Below are 17,837 nucleotides of genomic sequence, written 5' to 3' on the forward strand. Positions count from 1 at the left end.
TGAAGAGTTAAGCATGAAATATACTTTGTCATTTGAGTTTTGTGAATCTTAGTATTGCAAAAATGTGATTCTATGTTTTTAGATTGTTCTTCATTGACAAATGTTTTTAATTCAAAGTTTCAAACAGTTTTAAAGCGTTCATAGCGTTGCTGTTTACAACTGCAATATTTTAAAAAGTATGTCTATGAATTCAATATCATATCCATCAACATAATAATATATATATAATATTTGAAAATATTAACGATAAAATGAAATTTAAGTTTAGAAATAGGGTTTCTCAAAATGTTTTTGTAAGCTGCAAAGTGCTTAAAGGGCAACCCTGAATAGTAAAGAGGTTATAATTTAAAATTTTAACTAGAAACTCTTGACTTGATGATAAACAGTTAAAAACAAGACCATTGGTGTGTTCAAGTATAGAATTGACTTTCACCTGATATTACTGGAGTGTTTTATTAAAAGACGCGGTTCCAGCCGTATACTAGTTTATCGTTCAAGAGTGCGTATTGTGCCTAGTATAATTTAGAGAAATTTTATTGTTTAGTTTTATTTTTTAGAGTTAAGTAATTAAATAAAGATTGGGTATTCCTGGTTAAGAATTTTTGCTCTGTTTTTTAGCAGTAAACATAATATCTATTCAATTTGAAATAAAAATAATTGTGTTATTTTATATATAAATAAACTAAATCATTTTACTTTACAAAATATTGTAGTTTTAAGTTCTTTATTTCATGATATGTTTAGAACTTTTAGTTTATTGAGCTTAAACTTTATATTTATTAAACATTCATATCTAATCAGTTTTTCCGTTTAAAAGATAAAAATATCACAGTTTCCTAAAAAGCGTTTATGCTTTTCAGTGCGAACTTTTACAAAAAGGAACTTTCACAAAATTTATTATAATACTGTTATAAACTCATAAAATCACAAAAGTACGTCAAAAAATAGTTTATTCAATTATCAAAAAGTTACTAAATTTGAAAAAGAAAGGATAGGGTAATCATGTGTTAGTTAACACAAAATCATTTTATATTGTAAAGAGGTATCCTTTTTAACTGCAATATTATTACTGCAATAAGCATGGTTGTCAAAAACTGCTTTAAAGTTTTGAAATTAAAAACACAAGAGCTAAAATAAGCAACAGTACGTGACTGTACCAGTAAACAAAATTTCTATTTCAAAAAGTTTTGAAGTTTAAAACTTTCCCCACCTTTCTCTCATCCTCTGATTGTAATAAGAAGTGCTCTTCTTCTGCCCGCTACAGTTGTGATTCTGGGGATGTCTGTGTCGCAAACAGAAATTCATCCTGCACTTTTCGCAAAGCACCTGTTTTTTGTTGTTTTAAATAATATAAACTGGAAAAACTAAAATATTAAAAAAATAAAAGACATCATCATTAGTTGTAATATTTAGTTGAATCAACTGTTTTTTATTATGAAGTTATTTAAATGGATAAAAACTGACAGTTAACGTGAAACAAATTTATCATAATGTAAAGTGTTCTTCTAATCGCTACCTACCTTAATTAACTCCTTATTTTTACACTTTGCATGTGAACACTTGTAGGCGCTACTTGCAGGTTCATCTTTGCAACCACGTGAAATATGCTTGTTTACAACCTCATCCGGCGTCTGGGTCGGGAGAATTGGAACCGGTTTGTTGCAAAGAGGGCAGACAGGCACTCTTTTGTCTATTAATTTTGCACAATTGTGCTTTCTTTGTTCAAAGTGATCTTTACAGAACACTTTATTGCACGCATTGCATGTAGTTGGCAAGTAATCGTTGATGTTGCAAACAGTGCAATGTTTTCCAACGTGTGGTAACTCCATGTTGTGTTTGTATGTATATAAGTTTTAGGTTATAAATGATCTAAACTGTTATAAAACTATTACTTGTTAATTTCATTTAAAAGTATTACAATGTTATTATATATGTCGACGTATGACTATTTAAACCAGGGCTTCCGAAAGTGGGCCAAGTTGCTTCTTTGAGTGCAATGACAGGGGGCCACGACGACAAAGGGGCCAGAGGGGGGCCATGAGCAGTAAAGGAAGCCACAGGGGCCGTGGATTCATAACTTGAAACTTGCACTAGATATTCTGGAGCTGCTGTTGAAGAGCAAAATAAAAAGGACTAGTTGTATTTAATAATAGATTTTTGTATAGTCTTATTTGGGGGCCATATCCATTTAATTTTTTTGAAGGGGTCCATTTGAAAAAAAGTTTGGTAAACCCTGATTTATACCTTTAGTCAGGTATTTTATTTTGTAATAATGTTTTGTAAACACATCTAAACTTAAGTTAGAAACTCTTCAGTGCTAATTTTAAACTTAAACACTGTATATTGTACAAACTACCTAATGCATCTCTTTTTTTTTTGAAAAAAGTTGTTATAACAAAGAAAATACTCTAGTATTACGCAGCTAAAAACTGTGCTAACCCACCTTAAAATGTTTAGACATGCCCGCTCACAATTTGTTTTTAGTAGTTTATAATAACTTAGATTAGTATAAAGTAATTATCACGGTTACTTTGTACTCAAAAGCAAATAACAAAAACTACAGAATTTAAAAACAAACATAAATAGTTCTGTTACTTTGAATTTTTTTTCGACATACAAAGCTTGCTTCAATAAACTGAATGTGTATCAAACATATTATTTACAACAAAACTTTTACCGTTTCTACCTATTTTCTACTTGAATTATTCTAAAAACTATTAACGTGGAACAAATGCTTAGATAGTGTTTTTTTTAAAAGCAGCAACTAGTTTAAATGGTAATTTGATTGTTTTTTTGAAATTTTTTTAAGTAAAATTTAATTATCTTATATACTTCTTTTAAGTTAATATGAAAATAGCTGAAATGATAGTTTATAATTAACCTTTTTTAAAAAATAAAAACTTGAAACTAAATTATAATATTATTTAAGACTTTGTGCATAAAATCTAATAAAAAATCGTAAAAACATTTATTAATAAATATACTGGTAAAAAATGGTCCTTTAAGTTTTATAGGTTTTCTATTTTTACTTCTTTTTAACACTTTGTAAATCATGATAATATTGTTCTACCTTAAGTTTAATATTAAAACAAGCAAAGCTAATTTGTTTTTTTTTAAACTATTCTAATTTTTACTAATTAGTTAAAAAAACTGCTACTTACAACATTGTTTTTACAGCACACTTGAATTTATTTGGATAAAAGAAATTGAAAGTTTAGTAAAAAAATGAAAATAAGTAAGCAGTATTCCTACTGTTAAAGAGTTTTATTATTGTTAACAAACAGCCAGTATTTTAAACTAGAATATTTAAGTTATTAAAAAAATTATTAAAATTAATAATCTGTACAAACTAGTATAACAAACTTAAAAATATACACCAAACTAATTTAAATGCCGTTTTTATTAAAAAAAAATTTTCGATGAAGACTAAAAACTTTATAAATAGGATAGACTTTTTGTGTAAAATAATAACTTTACTACTCAATATGTAAAAAAGTTTTAAACTCCATGTTTTTTGTTGATTGATGATCAAAATTCCAAGTTTTTCTTCAAAATTTCTTAAATTCTATCTTTTTTTAATCTAAATAGTCTAATTTTAGGCTATGTGTAAATTCCGAGTTTAAAAGATTTTCAATTTTTTTTTCCTGGTTTTTAAAATAACAAGTTTTTTGGTTTATAAAGAATTTTATTGTGTGTTTAAGGTAAGAAACTGTCTTAAACAGTATATATATTTTATTAAAAAATAATATTTCAAAGAAACTATAAAGCTACTTTAAACTTGTTTTTAATTAAAACAATTTAACTATAAAAATAATTTTTTTAATAGAAAGTGTTCTGCATTTTAAACAATTTACTTACATAACATGTAATTTTTTATTAAATCAGGTTTTTTAGTGATTTTTGTTCAAAATTCTTGGTTTTTCCCACTTATTTCATAAATTACTAATTTCCAGGTTTTTTATCAACCCTGTATATAAAACCAAGTATCATCACTTTAATTTTTCAAAGTAAGCAGTATTCCTACTGTTAAAAAGTTTAATTGTTATTAGCAAACAGCTAGTATTTCAAACTAGAATATTTAAGTCATTAAATTTTTTTTTTTAATGATTAAAATTAATGTTAACAAACTTAAAAAAAATACTTTATCACACTTAACATATATGAAATACTAATACTTAAAAAATGTGTTGGATGTTGTAATTGTTTTATTACAAGCTAGAAAACTTGTAATAACTATATACAATATGTATTACAATTATTTATGACAACTTTTTATAGTCAAATACTTTGTGTGGTACAATAGTGTAGGGATCCTAAATGAGGAAATAAAGATTAAAATCTAGTGGTCAACACATACACAAAAATAAACAAAAAAAAAATTGCAAACAAAACTAATTGAGGAACTAAAGCTTCTATCCAATATAGCATATGTTTAACAAAAAAATTATTATTTAAAAAAAAATACTAAAAAGTGTATTATTATCTTAAAAACTTTCAACTGTAGTTGTTGGTTTAAATACTTATGCACAAAAAAAATGTTAAAAATTTACAAACTAGGCAAAGTATATGTGGAAATGAAATATATACTAAAACGGTATTGTCTAATATTAATATATTTTTTAAAGTAATATTTTCAAAAATAATTTGACAAAGTTGACTAAAAAAGTTTCAATCTTTTAAAATTCGAGATGTAAAGAATTTAAGGGTCCTTATAACAAATTGTTTGCTTTTACTCAAAGTTTTAAGGTCGAGTAACTTTAGGAAATTGGATTATAAAAAACTTGGCAACTTTTATCTTTTGTAATATATATACTAAAAAATTAAAGCACCATTAACTTGTTAATACTTAAACATATTAATCTAACTAAGTATATAAAAGATGTAAAACAAACTTAATAGTCAGTCGGAGCTGAAAAAAAAAACTAAATCGGCAATTTTTTCTTTAAATTTTAACCTATTTTATTCGATTAGATTTTTTGATAATCTAGAAAAGTTTGAATAATAAAAGTAAAGATAAACGTTTAAATGCTATGCTTCTTTTTTCGCTAACTTAACTTTTTTCAACTTTTTGATGTTCAGACTGACCTTAAAGTAAATTGTCCTAAAAAGTCAGTTTCTTTAATTGATTTTTTTTTAATTCTAGCATTAGTTTAAATTTGCACAAAAAAGAGTTTAAAAACAACTAGTTGTAAAAGTTAAAAACTTTAAGGTATTTAATTTTACTTAGATCAGTATAACTATTGCAAAATCATAATAAAAAATTTATGACTAAAAAACAATAAACTAACTATTGTTATATTAACAAAATTGAAATATTAAAAATAATTCTCAAAGTTTACTTTATCAAACATCACTGTTTGAAAACCATTATAAGTAAAATGACGAGCTGAATTGCTATGATTTACAAAGAGCTAACGAAAGATTAAAAAAAAAACTAATGTTTATGTCTTATTTTTGATTATAACTTATTCCTTTTAATAAAGGTAAAAATAACTTTTATTTTTCAAATGCTTCTAATAAGTCAATCTATACATTTTGAAATCTTAAGAAATAAGATTTTCATAATGCTTGATCATATTGAAAACTCTAAATTCTCCCAATCAGTTGGTAGGCGGGACGCCCACTAATGGTGTTTTAATAATGACGTCGCGCAACAAACGTTCACTTACACGCTTGTGCTATTAAAAAGGCTCTCTGTTAAAAAGCAATCAATAACATTGATAAAGGTAATTATTACCAACAAGAAAGTAATTTCTTTTTTATAACCTCATACTTATTATCTGTATTAAGTTGCTTATAGATGTTTTGGTTACGTACAAAAAAACAATACATGTACAGCATATGAAGTACAAACAAAATTTCATTTTCTATTAATCAATTTTAACTTTTTCTGTTACCCCTACCCTTCAGACTATATCTTATTATTCTTCTTTTAGTTTTTGTATTGTTTAATTTATATTTTTGAGTTATTGGTTTTTAGTTTTATTAGTTACAACTTTTTTATTTTTTCTATCACAGTTACCCCTGACCTTTATTCTCGGTCGGATACTTTTTTTAATAACTTTGATTTTATCTATCTTTTTAATAAAAGTTTTATTTTTCAATAATAGTTTTGATTAGTTTTTTTGTTTTTAATTTTACTCCTACTGTTACCCCTAACTCTTATCTTTGGTCTGTAACTAATTTATTTTTTTTTTACTTTTTTAGTTTTTTACAATCAACACTATGTTTTACTCTCGTAAAAAAATGAGCCTTTCTGTAAAAGTTTTTTGTGCAAAAATGACCCTGGTGTAATTGTGTATTCGTGCATATTTGACCTGTTTCCATTTTCAGCAATAATATACTAAGTTCTGGCAGTGAGAAGCATTCTAAAGCTAGACCACCATGCTGCTGTTAACATTTAGATAGTTGCATCTTGCTTTTGTTGTTTATTGTAAAATTATTTCTTAAGTAGTTATATTTCTTTAAAGCAGTTTTTTAATTTAAACTTTAATTTCTTATATGTAGTATTGTTTTATACATTCATTTTATTATATATTTTTGTTATATTTAATTCTAATGTGAAAGTTTTGACAGCATTTAATGTAATTTCTAAAGCACTACGTTTTTTTTATTTGTTAGTGTTTGTGTTTGTTCTTTAATATAAAAAATGTCATGCCTTATTTTATATAGAGTGCCGAAGAACTATTAGTTAGGATAAGTTTTTATTGTTTAAAGTGGAGGTTTAAAGTATACTATAATCATACCTACATTCATGGGTTAAATACGCGTTCTCAAGGTAAACAGTAACCAGTCTTTTAGATAACAGTTAAATAAGATCATGACAGCATTTAAAAACAAAATTTACTACTAATTTTGTCATTTTATTTTGTACTGCAATTTATTAAACAATAGATTTAAAGAAATTATACAAAAAAAAATCATTGAAGTTTTAAGAAGCAATACTCACATTTGTTTTGTGACCATTTACAATCCTTTGAGTTTTTACCCATAACCAGAAAGATTAGGGAATAAAGAAGACCAATAGGCAATACGGGTCATATTGAATATTTTATAATAGGATGACTAAATAATAGAGAAACTAATATAATAAGAGTCACAGAAAAGTTGTGGCAATGCTTAAGTTAAATTAAGCCTTAAAGAGTATTGACAAAATTAATCCTAATAATTCAAAGAAAGTTAGTGACAATGTTTAAGTCGCGGTAAGTCAAAAAAAAATCATTGGCATAATTAGAACCCTAATAAGTTATAGAAAATTAATTAGAATAATTAAATTAATTAAAAACACGAAGGTTGTTAAAACAGTTAAAGTCCTAAAAATTAATTGACAGTGTTTAAATCACAATACATTATAAATCAGTGTTTAAGTAACCACAAACAGTATTGTCCTAACTAATTCCATTAAAAAAAACAATCGGCAAACAATAAGCCTTAATCACAAAAACATTGGCAAACTATAAGTACAAATCACAAAACATTAGCAACCTATAAACAAAAAAAAAGAGAAAGCTGGTTGCAAAGTTTAGTCATCAAAGTCACAATAAAACTGGCAAAATTTAGTTTAAAAAGTAAAAATAAAAGTTAAAAAAATGTTGTTCACAAAGTCACAGTTTAACTTTCAACGTATTTCTATTAATAAAACACAAAGTGGTCACCAATTTTGAGACACAGTGAGCAATATTTAATCTCAAGTAAGATTCTTGAATATTAACAGTATAATGGAAAAAGACAATAATTATTTTAATCAAGACAAAAAAGAAAAGTAACAAGCTGAATTTTCTTTTTAATTTGTATCATAGGGTTTGCACATACAAGACATTTGAGTGAATTTATTATGTGTTTTTCTAGTTTTTCTGGTTTTCAAAAGCTGCAATCTTCATAGTAGGTTGAAATATATTTTATTTTTGAATTTAAAGTTTTTTGTTAAAGTTCTGTTAAACACAAAAAAAAAATATTTTGAAATAAAAACGTAGTAGAATTAAAAGACCATTTTCAATAATTATTTTAATAACTGTATTACTAATTTACCTTATATAGTTTAAAAAAACAAGTTTTAGACCAATTAGTTCTGACACGTTTTTTTTTGTTCTTGTGTATCAAAGAAAGGTAGTGTGAGTGCTATTTTGAACTGTAAAACCATTCGTTTGAAAAGTTTTTTCGTTTTTTCTATTTCCTATAAACTTAAACTATTTCTGTAAAACTAGTTTTTAGACCAATTTAATTTATTATTTAATATGTTTTTTTTAACTTCTATATCAATAAAATCAGGGAAAATTGTACTGTTATTACAATAAAAGTTTCTTTTCCTAACTATTTTTCCATAAAAAATATAAGAACACGACTAAGCTGAGATTTCCTTCGATCAGAAAATGAAAAAAAGGCTTGAATTAGATTTCTTCCAACATGGCAGGATGAGGAAGTGCAATGGAATACCAGCTACACTGCTTTTCTGATCAAGTGACAAGCATTCTAGACCTGTTAGCTGCTGCTAACATGTAGATATTTGTATTAATTGTTGTCTATTTTAAAATTCTTTGTGAAATAATGTTATTTCTTATATTTAATTTATTTGATACAAATTTTAAGTAATTCAACCAAATATTGTTTTTTTCATACTAGTTATTACATATCCTTTTTATAATTAATATATACTTGTTATTATTCATTCATGTTATATTTTATTCAATTCCATTTTATTCCAGATTAAACTTTTGTGTAAAAGTTTTGACCACATTTAATGTGTTTGCTAAATTATGGTGTTTTCTATACGTTTGTTAGTTTTCGCAATTATTTTCAGTTTAAAGTTTGTTCATTCATGTTATGCCTAGCTTCGTATAGAGTAGTCCGAAGTAGTTTAAACAAATATCACTACTAGTTAGGTTAAATTATTTTTTATGGTTGTTTTTATTGTAGGTTTAAAATATCTTATAAGCATACCTTAAATTTCTTGAAGGAATTTACTAGTTAAAAAAATGCTTATTCCGTTTATTTTTCTGTTTACACTGTTAATGATAAATGTTTTTTATAACTGTTAAAAACAATAAATAAAATAGTTAAACTATAGTAATTGTCATTATTAAAAAGAAATATTTTACTTTCAATGAGTCCTTAGCTCAAGATTTTGATAAAATATTTAAAACATAATAGTTTTAATTTATTTCACATTACTTCCTTTATAATGCAATTTTATATTTTATTATATATTTATATTAAACTATCCTTTATATTTCACATACTATAACATTTTAGATATAACATAATAATAAAATGTCTATGTTAGCTAAAGAGTATTTGATGATGGAAAAAAAACCTGTTGAATTTTTCAAGGCAGTAACACCTTTTAAAGACAACCTTCTTAATTGTCATTTTTGCGTGAGTGTTTACAAAGTATTTTATGCTGCTAAATAGTAAAATAACTTTTTAAGACTCATTTATTACTAAAATTAACTTAAAGTATATTTTTTTAAATTTACTGTTTATTAAAAACGATCTGATAATGAAAAATCAAAAAAAAGAAAAAAGTTTTTTTTTATAAAAGTATATAGTTACAACTAAATACTTACATAAGTATATTTATACAGATACAAGGACCAATTAATACACCTTTATGAGAAAGGATATTACCACGGAGTATTTATTTTTCCGCCCAACTACCCGTTCAAAGCACCTGAAATTCGCATTATGACACCTTATGGGAGATTTGAAGTTAATATGCCATTGTGCCTGTCAGTTTCAACTTTTCACCCTGAAATGTGGGATGCTACTTGGAAGATTAATACTCTACTAAGAGGTTTGTATTTATATAACATTATGAAAAACCACAAAAAAAACAAAAATATAAGTTTGATGTAATTATATTTATTTTCAATATTTTATAATTGCTTACAAACACTCTTGTTAGGGGTTAATATTAAACTCATAAACTTAATAATCATTGATCTACTTAATTGAAGCTACGTGCAAAAGTAACACTTCATTCTATAACTTGTGCAAGATAGATGTTAAGTGCTATAATGCAAGATTTGACACATAATTCTTTGAAAATAATTTAAACTTGAAATAATGATATATTTCAAAGTAAATTGATTACCATAAAAATGGGTGAGTTTCTTAATAATAGTGTTTGTTACAATATCGATTATTAGTTATTTATGTTTTATATTCATTAAATTTGAAGAAAATAGAAAAAAGCTACAACTTTGAAGTAAATAGTTTAATAAACTTAAACATTTAGAATAATATATTTTTTAACTTTTGAAAACATAAAAACGTTATTGTTATCACAGCGTTCATCTCATTTATGGCTGACAATGACTGGAATCACTATGGAGGTATGAATGAATCAGAAGAACAAAGAAAACAATTTGCATCTAAATCACTTCATCACTGCAATAATTAAGCACAATTTGGTAAACTGTTTCCAAAACTAAAATTAGAAATTGGTAAGAAAATCAAGTTGAATACAGAACAAAAGAAATGCCATAAAAGAAAAAGTTATGATTCAGAAAATGTAAATAGTAAAAATCAAGAAAATTTAACAAAGCCTTTTATTTCTAATTTTTTTTATTGCTTGTCATATTTAACACAATTGTTAATAAAATATAAATTACAACAAAATTTTATCAGATTTTTTATCGTAAATAAGTATTTTGATATGAACATTAAGAGTTCATCAAAATTGTACTATTAAGGTGAAGTATATAAAGTTTTAGAAAAACAACCTGTACGTTTAATTTTTTTTGTAAATTTGTTTTTCTTCACTCTGTTTTTATAGTTTTTTTAGTTTTAATTTCCTGATGACAAAAACTTCTAAGTCGTATAAAACTACCAGACTATTCGTAATATAATTGATTAAAGCAGGTTTTAATGTTTATTATTATTTTTATTAGGCTTTTTCTGAAATATTTCTGGACATGTATGTAATAATTCTTTAACTTATAATTATTTTTTACTGAAAAAATTTTGACTTAATTTTATATAATTTTTTTATAAATAAGGTATTTTTTTAGCGTTTTTTTTTTTTGTTGCAGCAATCTTTCTCATCACGTATTTCGAAAATTGCTAAAAAGAAAGAGCTAAGGTTGCAATTACAAATTTGACAAATGTAAAATTAGTTTCATAAAAACTTAAAAACATTTAAATAATATTTCAAGTTCTCACTTTTATTGTTAGTGTAAGAAGTGAAAAGATTTTATTATTACTTTATATTTAGTATATAGATACTTATTATGTAAATAGTATTTTACAGGTTTTGATCTTTAATTTAATATAAATTCCCAGTTTTTAATTAATTTCAATTAGTTTCTTGTTCTTAAACTATACAAAAAATCCGAACTTATGTTCATGTAGTCTCCGATATATAACAACTATCTGCATGATTAAAACCAAAACCTTCGAAAAAACATCAAAATTGTGTATAGTCCAAAATTAGGTAAAATAATAAGCTTCTACTTGGCATACTAAATGGCATAGAATAAATTGGCTAGTTATAGCTTTTTACTTGGTTAAATGGCATATTTATAGGACAACTAGTGGCAGCTAATATATAATATTACTAATAATAAACAAACGGTTGCAGACAAATAACTATTAATACAGAAAGTAGTTAGCTTAACAAACATTATTTAAATAAAGAGGTATGTATATCCGTAACAAAGCAATTACTTTATTGAAATTTCATGACGTTTTATCAAGTTCAACATACTCTTTGCTATTTTTTTTCAATTGATAATCACAACACTTACCAAAATAAGCTACAAACTTATCGCTTTAACTGTAAACGTTCATTTTTTTAAGTTTTTTAATTTTAGGAATCCACCATTTACGCAACTCTATAAAAATTATTCAGTTGTCTTACGTTTACTTATATATATCTTTTTAAATTTAAAGCTTCCCAATTTGTGAAACGTTTCTTACAAAATAACAAAGTATGTGTCTTAAATTATAAAGTAGTATCTTTAAACAATGTGTTGATTGAAGTAAAAATGCTTTTATTTTAGAATTAAGTCTAACTTTATTTAATTTTCTTAAAATAAATGTTACAGTTTTAACCCCAAAAAAATTTGAAACACTATAAATAAATCGAAATAAGTTGAGTAAAGAACAAAAAAACTTAAACAGTTGTGATAAAACTGAACGTTATTAAATTATCATAAATGTTATAAACAATGCTTTACAGTAGAAAAATAATAACTGCTAGCGATAGTTTTACATAAGTAAGTTTCTAACAGACGTTTTTAAAAGAAACAAAAGTAGTAGTTTTTCGTTTTTTAAGAATAAAATATAACTTAATACTTATGAAATAAACATCACCTACAATTTTTGTAATTAAAACAGTTTTTTGTTCTACTGTGATGTGATAGTTTTAATGTTTTGATCTACTGTGATGTGATAATTGTATCAATGCAATCTACTGTGATGTGATAGTTATAGTGTTTCGATATACTGTGATGTGATAACTGTATCAATGCAACTTACTGTGATCTGTTAGTTGTATCAGTGCAATATTCTGTGATGTGATAGTTGTAGTAATTCGATCTACTGTTATGTGATAGTTGTATCAACGTAATCTACTGTGATGTGATAGTTGTATCAACGTAATCTACTGTGATGTGATAGTTGTAGTGTTGTGATCTACTGTGATGTGATAGTTGTAGCGTTGCGATCTACTGTGATGTGATAGTTGTATCAACGTAATCTACTGTGATGTGATAGTTTTAGTGTTTTGATCTACTGTAATGTAATAGTTATCCTTACAGTTTATCGCAATCATACAACTATGACATCACAGTGAATCACATCACTACAACTCAAGTTACATATGTGTTATCGTAGGTATCTTTTTTTTATTTGAAAATTTTGGTTAGAAATATACTTATGTAAGACTATCGCTATTTAAATATTGTATCTGTAGACATAATTAAATAATTAATTTGGGAAATAAACGAAATGATTGAGATAAGGTTGTGATTTTCAATAACTACTATTTATCAATAGTTTCTAAATCAGAACTATAGTAAATATATATTTTTAAGTTTTATTTTATTGTAATTTGATTTAAAGTGAAATTTAATATTGTGTAAACTAATGCAAAACTTGGCAATTGCCTTGAATTTTTAACAAACTTCGTTAAATTTATCAATAGTTATAAATAGTTTATCAATAGTTTCTAAATCAGAACTATAGTAAATATATATTTTTAAGTTTTATTTTATTGTAATTTGATTTAAAGTGAAATTTAATATTGTGTAAACTAATGCAAAACTTGGCAATTGCCTTGAATTTTTAACAAACTTCGTTAAATTTTGCGTACACACGATTTTTTTTGTAATAAATCATAAAATTAATGGCTTGATTAAAAAACTAAAAATTTAATCTAAAAATATTTGTTTTTTATCTGTAAAAAATAATGTTTAAGCAATTACTACATTTTTAACGTAATTATTTTTAACGGTAACGAACTTTTCAAATACCAACAGGAAATTAATACTTTAAAATAAGCTATGTGTTATGTTATATGAATTAAATAACTTTTATAAGATAGCAATTTATGAATACAAGTACAAAGAACAAGTAATAAAAATTTAGTTAAAGTTCTAAATATATATATATATTTTTTAAATAATGATATTTATATATTAAAAACATGGAGTTAGTTTATGTATGTAGATAACATTGAAAGTTTTTCAAAGAAAACTGCACTGGGGTTTAGTAGTGATTGCGAATATGTGTTTTATTAATAAGTAGGTAAGCCGTAAAAATAAAATGTTATTGTGAGCATAAGGTAAAACAAATATAAATGTCAATTAAAAAGAGGATGAAATTATAAATTTCAGCTTAAGTTGTCAAAAGATTTATATGTAAATATAAACTGATTAATAAAATTTAAGGAGATAAGCACTAATTAAAGTATTTACGTAGTCACACCACTAACGGCGCTTATTAAAAATTACATTTTTGAGTACACCGATTTTATTTTTTCAAGCTTGGTGTTCACAAAATTTAATTAGCTTGACAACCATTGGTCCAACTTATTAAAGAAATACTAAATTAACTTGTTTAAACTACTTAAGAAAGTATTATTATAAAAACAATTATTAAAAATACTATAAAAGTCACTTAATAAAAGCATAAACTTAACTGTTTTACCTTAAACTATTAATTTCAATGCTACAAGTTATAATCATATTATATTAACCATTAGATCAATTGATAGAATAATACCCTAGCTTGACTCTCATTTGAAACTTTTCGTTCAGTCCTAACTATAGAAAGCTTTAGTCGTTATTATATAAACATTGGTAATTTTCTATTAAAAAACATTTAACACATATTGGTCTTATTAGTTATATCTATCTATTCAACTGCTGCGCAAAGTAAATTAATTATTAAGACATCTAAGGCACTTGCAGTGTGTTAAGATCAAATATAAAACGTCAGTTCAAGTCTAACTAGCTAAAACCTATTTTTTATAGAATTTACCAGGAATTTTTTTAATTGATAAACTGTTTGATAAAAATTACAAGGTTGTTATAATCTTCTTTAGAAAAGAACTTATCTAAAGCATCATATACACACTAAAATAAAAGGTGAAGTTTATTCAGGTTTAATATATTAATTATTTAACAACTTACAAGGAATTGGGTCTAATATAGAAAATAAAACATGTATTTTTAATATGAAACATCAATATACTTTAAATAGTTTTTAAAAACCAAAAGGCAAAAGTTGTTCAAACTTTGCTTTTGATATAGATAATTAATAAACAAAGCAAAAAGTATAAAAAAAAAATTTTTTTTTGCAAACTTAAAATAACCAAAAGTTACAGATAAGCTATAAACTATAAGTTATTTTACAAATATAAGACTATAATAAATTACTAACAATAAATATTTCCGTGAAGCAACTAAATTTTATTAAAAATGAAGTCAGGCAGAATACGTTTTAATAAACAAGTTTAACAAATAAAGCAAAATTATCAGTTTTTTAAGTTATGAGACGTACAAATAATTGTTTAAAATATGCCTGCTGATTAAAAATTTTATCATTGTTTAATTATGGCTTACTTAACCACTTTATGTTTTACCTAAAAAATGAATATCTAAAATAAGTCAGCTGACTTAAGGTTTTTTTAAATATTATGTTTAAAGACCATACTTTTGAGCTTTTGTTTTGTTCCAACATCTTGAGACGTTTTAAATTTAGTATAAAATTTTGTCAGAAGGGTAATTCAAATTTTATTAGATGACTAAGCATTGTCTGATAGTTCAACAACCTATTCATAAATGTTAACTCTTAATTGATGAAATTAAATATATTTATGCTTATTCCTCATTTGTTAACTAAGCAATATGATCATTTATAAATAATTAAAAGAATAAAAAAGTTATTAAGACAAGTTAACTTGCATTTATAAATGGGAAAAAATTAAAATTAAATATGTCAATGAGCAAGTAGTTTACTTAAGTCAGATAAAATACTTTAGTTACAGAATTAAACAATGTAACCAAATTCCTTCTTTTCAAAAAGGTTATGTTTTTTATTTATATAAACAGATGTTGTTAGTTTAATTAAACTATAACTATTACGCTTTCTATTATTTATCTATTTAGACTATTTTTGTTTGCACATTCATGATTGTTCCTAAACGTAAATGTTCTAGGGTAAATAAACCTTTGGATGTTGGGTGACTGACACCCACTGGTTTCATATTAACAAAAACTTTAGAATTTTTAAATTTTATTAGTACTTTTGTAGCATCTTTTTTACTTTATGAATAAATATAAATATGTGTATTAGTTGAGACATCTTAGTTTTAATTTATTTTTTAACGACAAACCAGTGTTTTTTTATTTACTAATTTAAGTTTTAACAATGTTTTCGTTTTTATTACTTTTTACCTTAAGTAATTTAAACATAAACTAAATTATTTTTGTCCGACTTCGATTTTAGCAAAACCTTATCAGAAAAAATCATGTTTTTTCTAGTTTGAGTTATTAATCCATTAAAATATAACTAAAATAAATTTTCATTCGAAGAATTTTTTATCTTTATATTTTAAATTATGATAACTTGTTAGTTATAAACTATAACATTACAACTAACTTAAATTCATTGTCAAAATTATATTTAAGCATTATAAAAAAATATTTATTTTCATTTTTAATTGACTGCATATATTTCTTACAAATTTCAACATTCTGAAATACTAAGTTAACTATTATCTATAATGCAGTATAAGATTTTGTATTTTATCTACTAAAAATGTACAAAGCACTTATTTAAGAATTTTTTTTAATATAATTGTTCTAAATGGCAATAGTAAACAAACCGAAATAAGGTTAAGATTAACACTTGAATAGAAAACAGAAAAAGAAAAGTCAATTGAAAAATATTTACTATCATTAACTCTAAAACTTAGGCAACAAATTACTTTACGTTTGAAAGTTATTTAAATTCGAAACAAAAACATTAAGAACTATGTTTTACTAAGAATATTTAAAACAATTTTAACTTACCATTAAAAAGATTAAGTATATTTTTACGTTACTATTCATCAAACTCAAAAATAATGAAGGTAAGCTGGAACTAAATCAAAACAATTTCTTACATCTCCATCATAAAATATTCATTCTCTTGTTACATTTTTCTTACTATCCTCGATAGTTTGCTTGTTTTGAGAGATTGACTCGTCATAGTTACTTTCTGAACTAACAACAAATACACAAAAGACAACATTTTTACTGTGTTATCAACTTCACAATAATTACTATGATTAGCTAATGTTGCGAAGCTTAAATTTGTTGTAGTATAATTTAATACTTTGACAGATTTGTCAAAGCCGTTTTGATCGTTAGGATAACCATTTGTCAAAACATATTTTACTTCGTCCGCTTTAACTCCGTTTAGATAAAGGTACTTTTGTTTGTAGTTGAGAACTTAATTTTTATCAGTAGGGTTTATTCTGAACACTTGTCTAATTTTTGGATTGTTTTCTGCGTTTTCATTATCAAATGAACGTAAAATAAACTTGTAATCATCGTTATCTTTATGTAGAAGTTCTGTACTAAATTTTCTTTTTTCGTCATGTTTTACCTCAAAAGTGCTACTTAATTGAAAAGAAACTTGTTCCATGATTTTGTTAGTGTCATTTTTTAACGTTGTAGTAAGACAATTTATTTTCGCATGATAATTTCTATTCATTTCTTTCTTTAGCTCTTCAACTATCATTAAAAAAGAAAATTCAGATATTTCGTTTTGAAGATTATTTTCTATGTGTCTCTTCCGATTTATCTCAGAAAAAACAATATTTTTTGAATACCGTGGAATTTTCAAACTACTATATAGTATTCGTTTAACTATGTCGTATACATTAGTTTTTTCTTTAATTTCAATTAAATAAGCAGGCACTACTAAATCATGATTAGCTAACTTTATGTTTCTTTGACAAGCTGTACGAAATGAACCTTTTAGAAGTTTCCTTTTATGGCTATCACACACGTCTAGTGGAATTTCTTCATTCTTAAAAGCACTCATTAAACTAGTGTGAAACGTTTTTACTGATGGCTCTTTAGTTAAATAATCTTCAAATGATATTTCTTTTTGATATCTACTACGTTTTAGAAATATCTCATGATTAGTAGGTACACTGTTTACAAAAAAGTATTTAAAGTTTTTAATCATTTTTTCTTCTGTAGCACAACACCTACCGTAATCAGATGCGTAACTAAAACTATTAGTTAGATACACTCCAGGTCCATAAGATCCCTTTTGGGATGGTTTAAACCCTGTTTTTAATATTCCTTCAACATTTTTGGCTTTAGTTCCATGTAGCAAAA

The 17,837-nt window shown here is 24.7% G+C and overlaps 1 pseudogene; it reads left to right on the forward strand.

The window, feature by feature from the left end:
- The first annotated feature begins 8,424 nt into the window (after positions 1-8,424).
- Positions 8,425-10,399, forward strand: LOC145839241 (uncharacterized; annotated as a pseudogene).
- Positions 10,400-17,837: the final 7,438 nt, after the last annotated feature.

Source organism: Thalia democratica, chromosome 6 (genome assembly GCF_965202585.1).
Source record: "Thalia democratica chromosome 6, ktThaDemo2.hap1.1, whole genome shotgun sequence".
NCBI classification, from domain to species: domain Eukaryota; kingdom Metazoa; phylum Chordata; class Thaliacea; order Salpida; family Salpidae; genus Thalia; species Thalia democratica.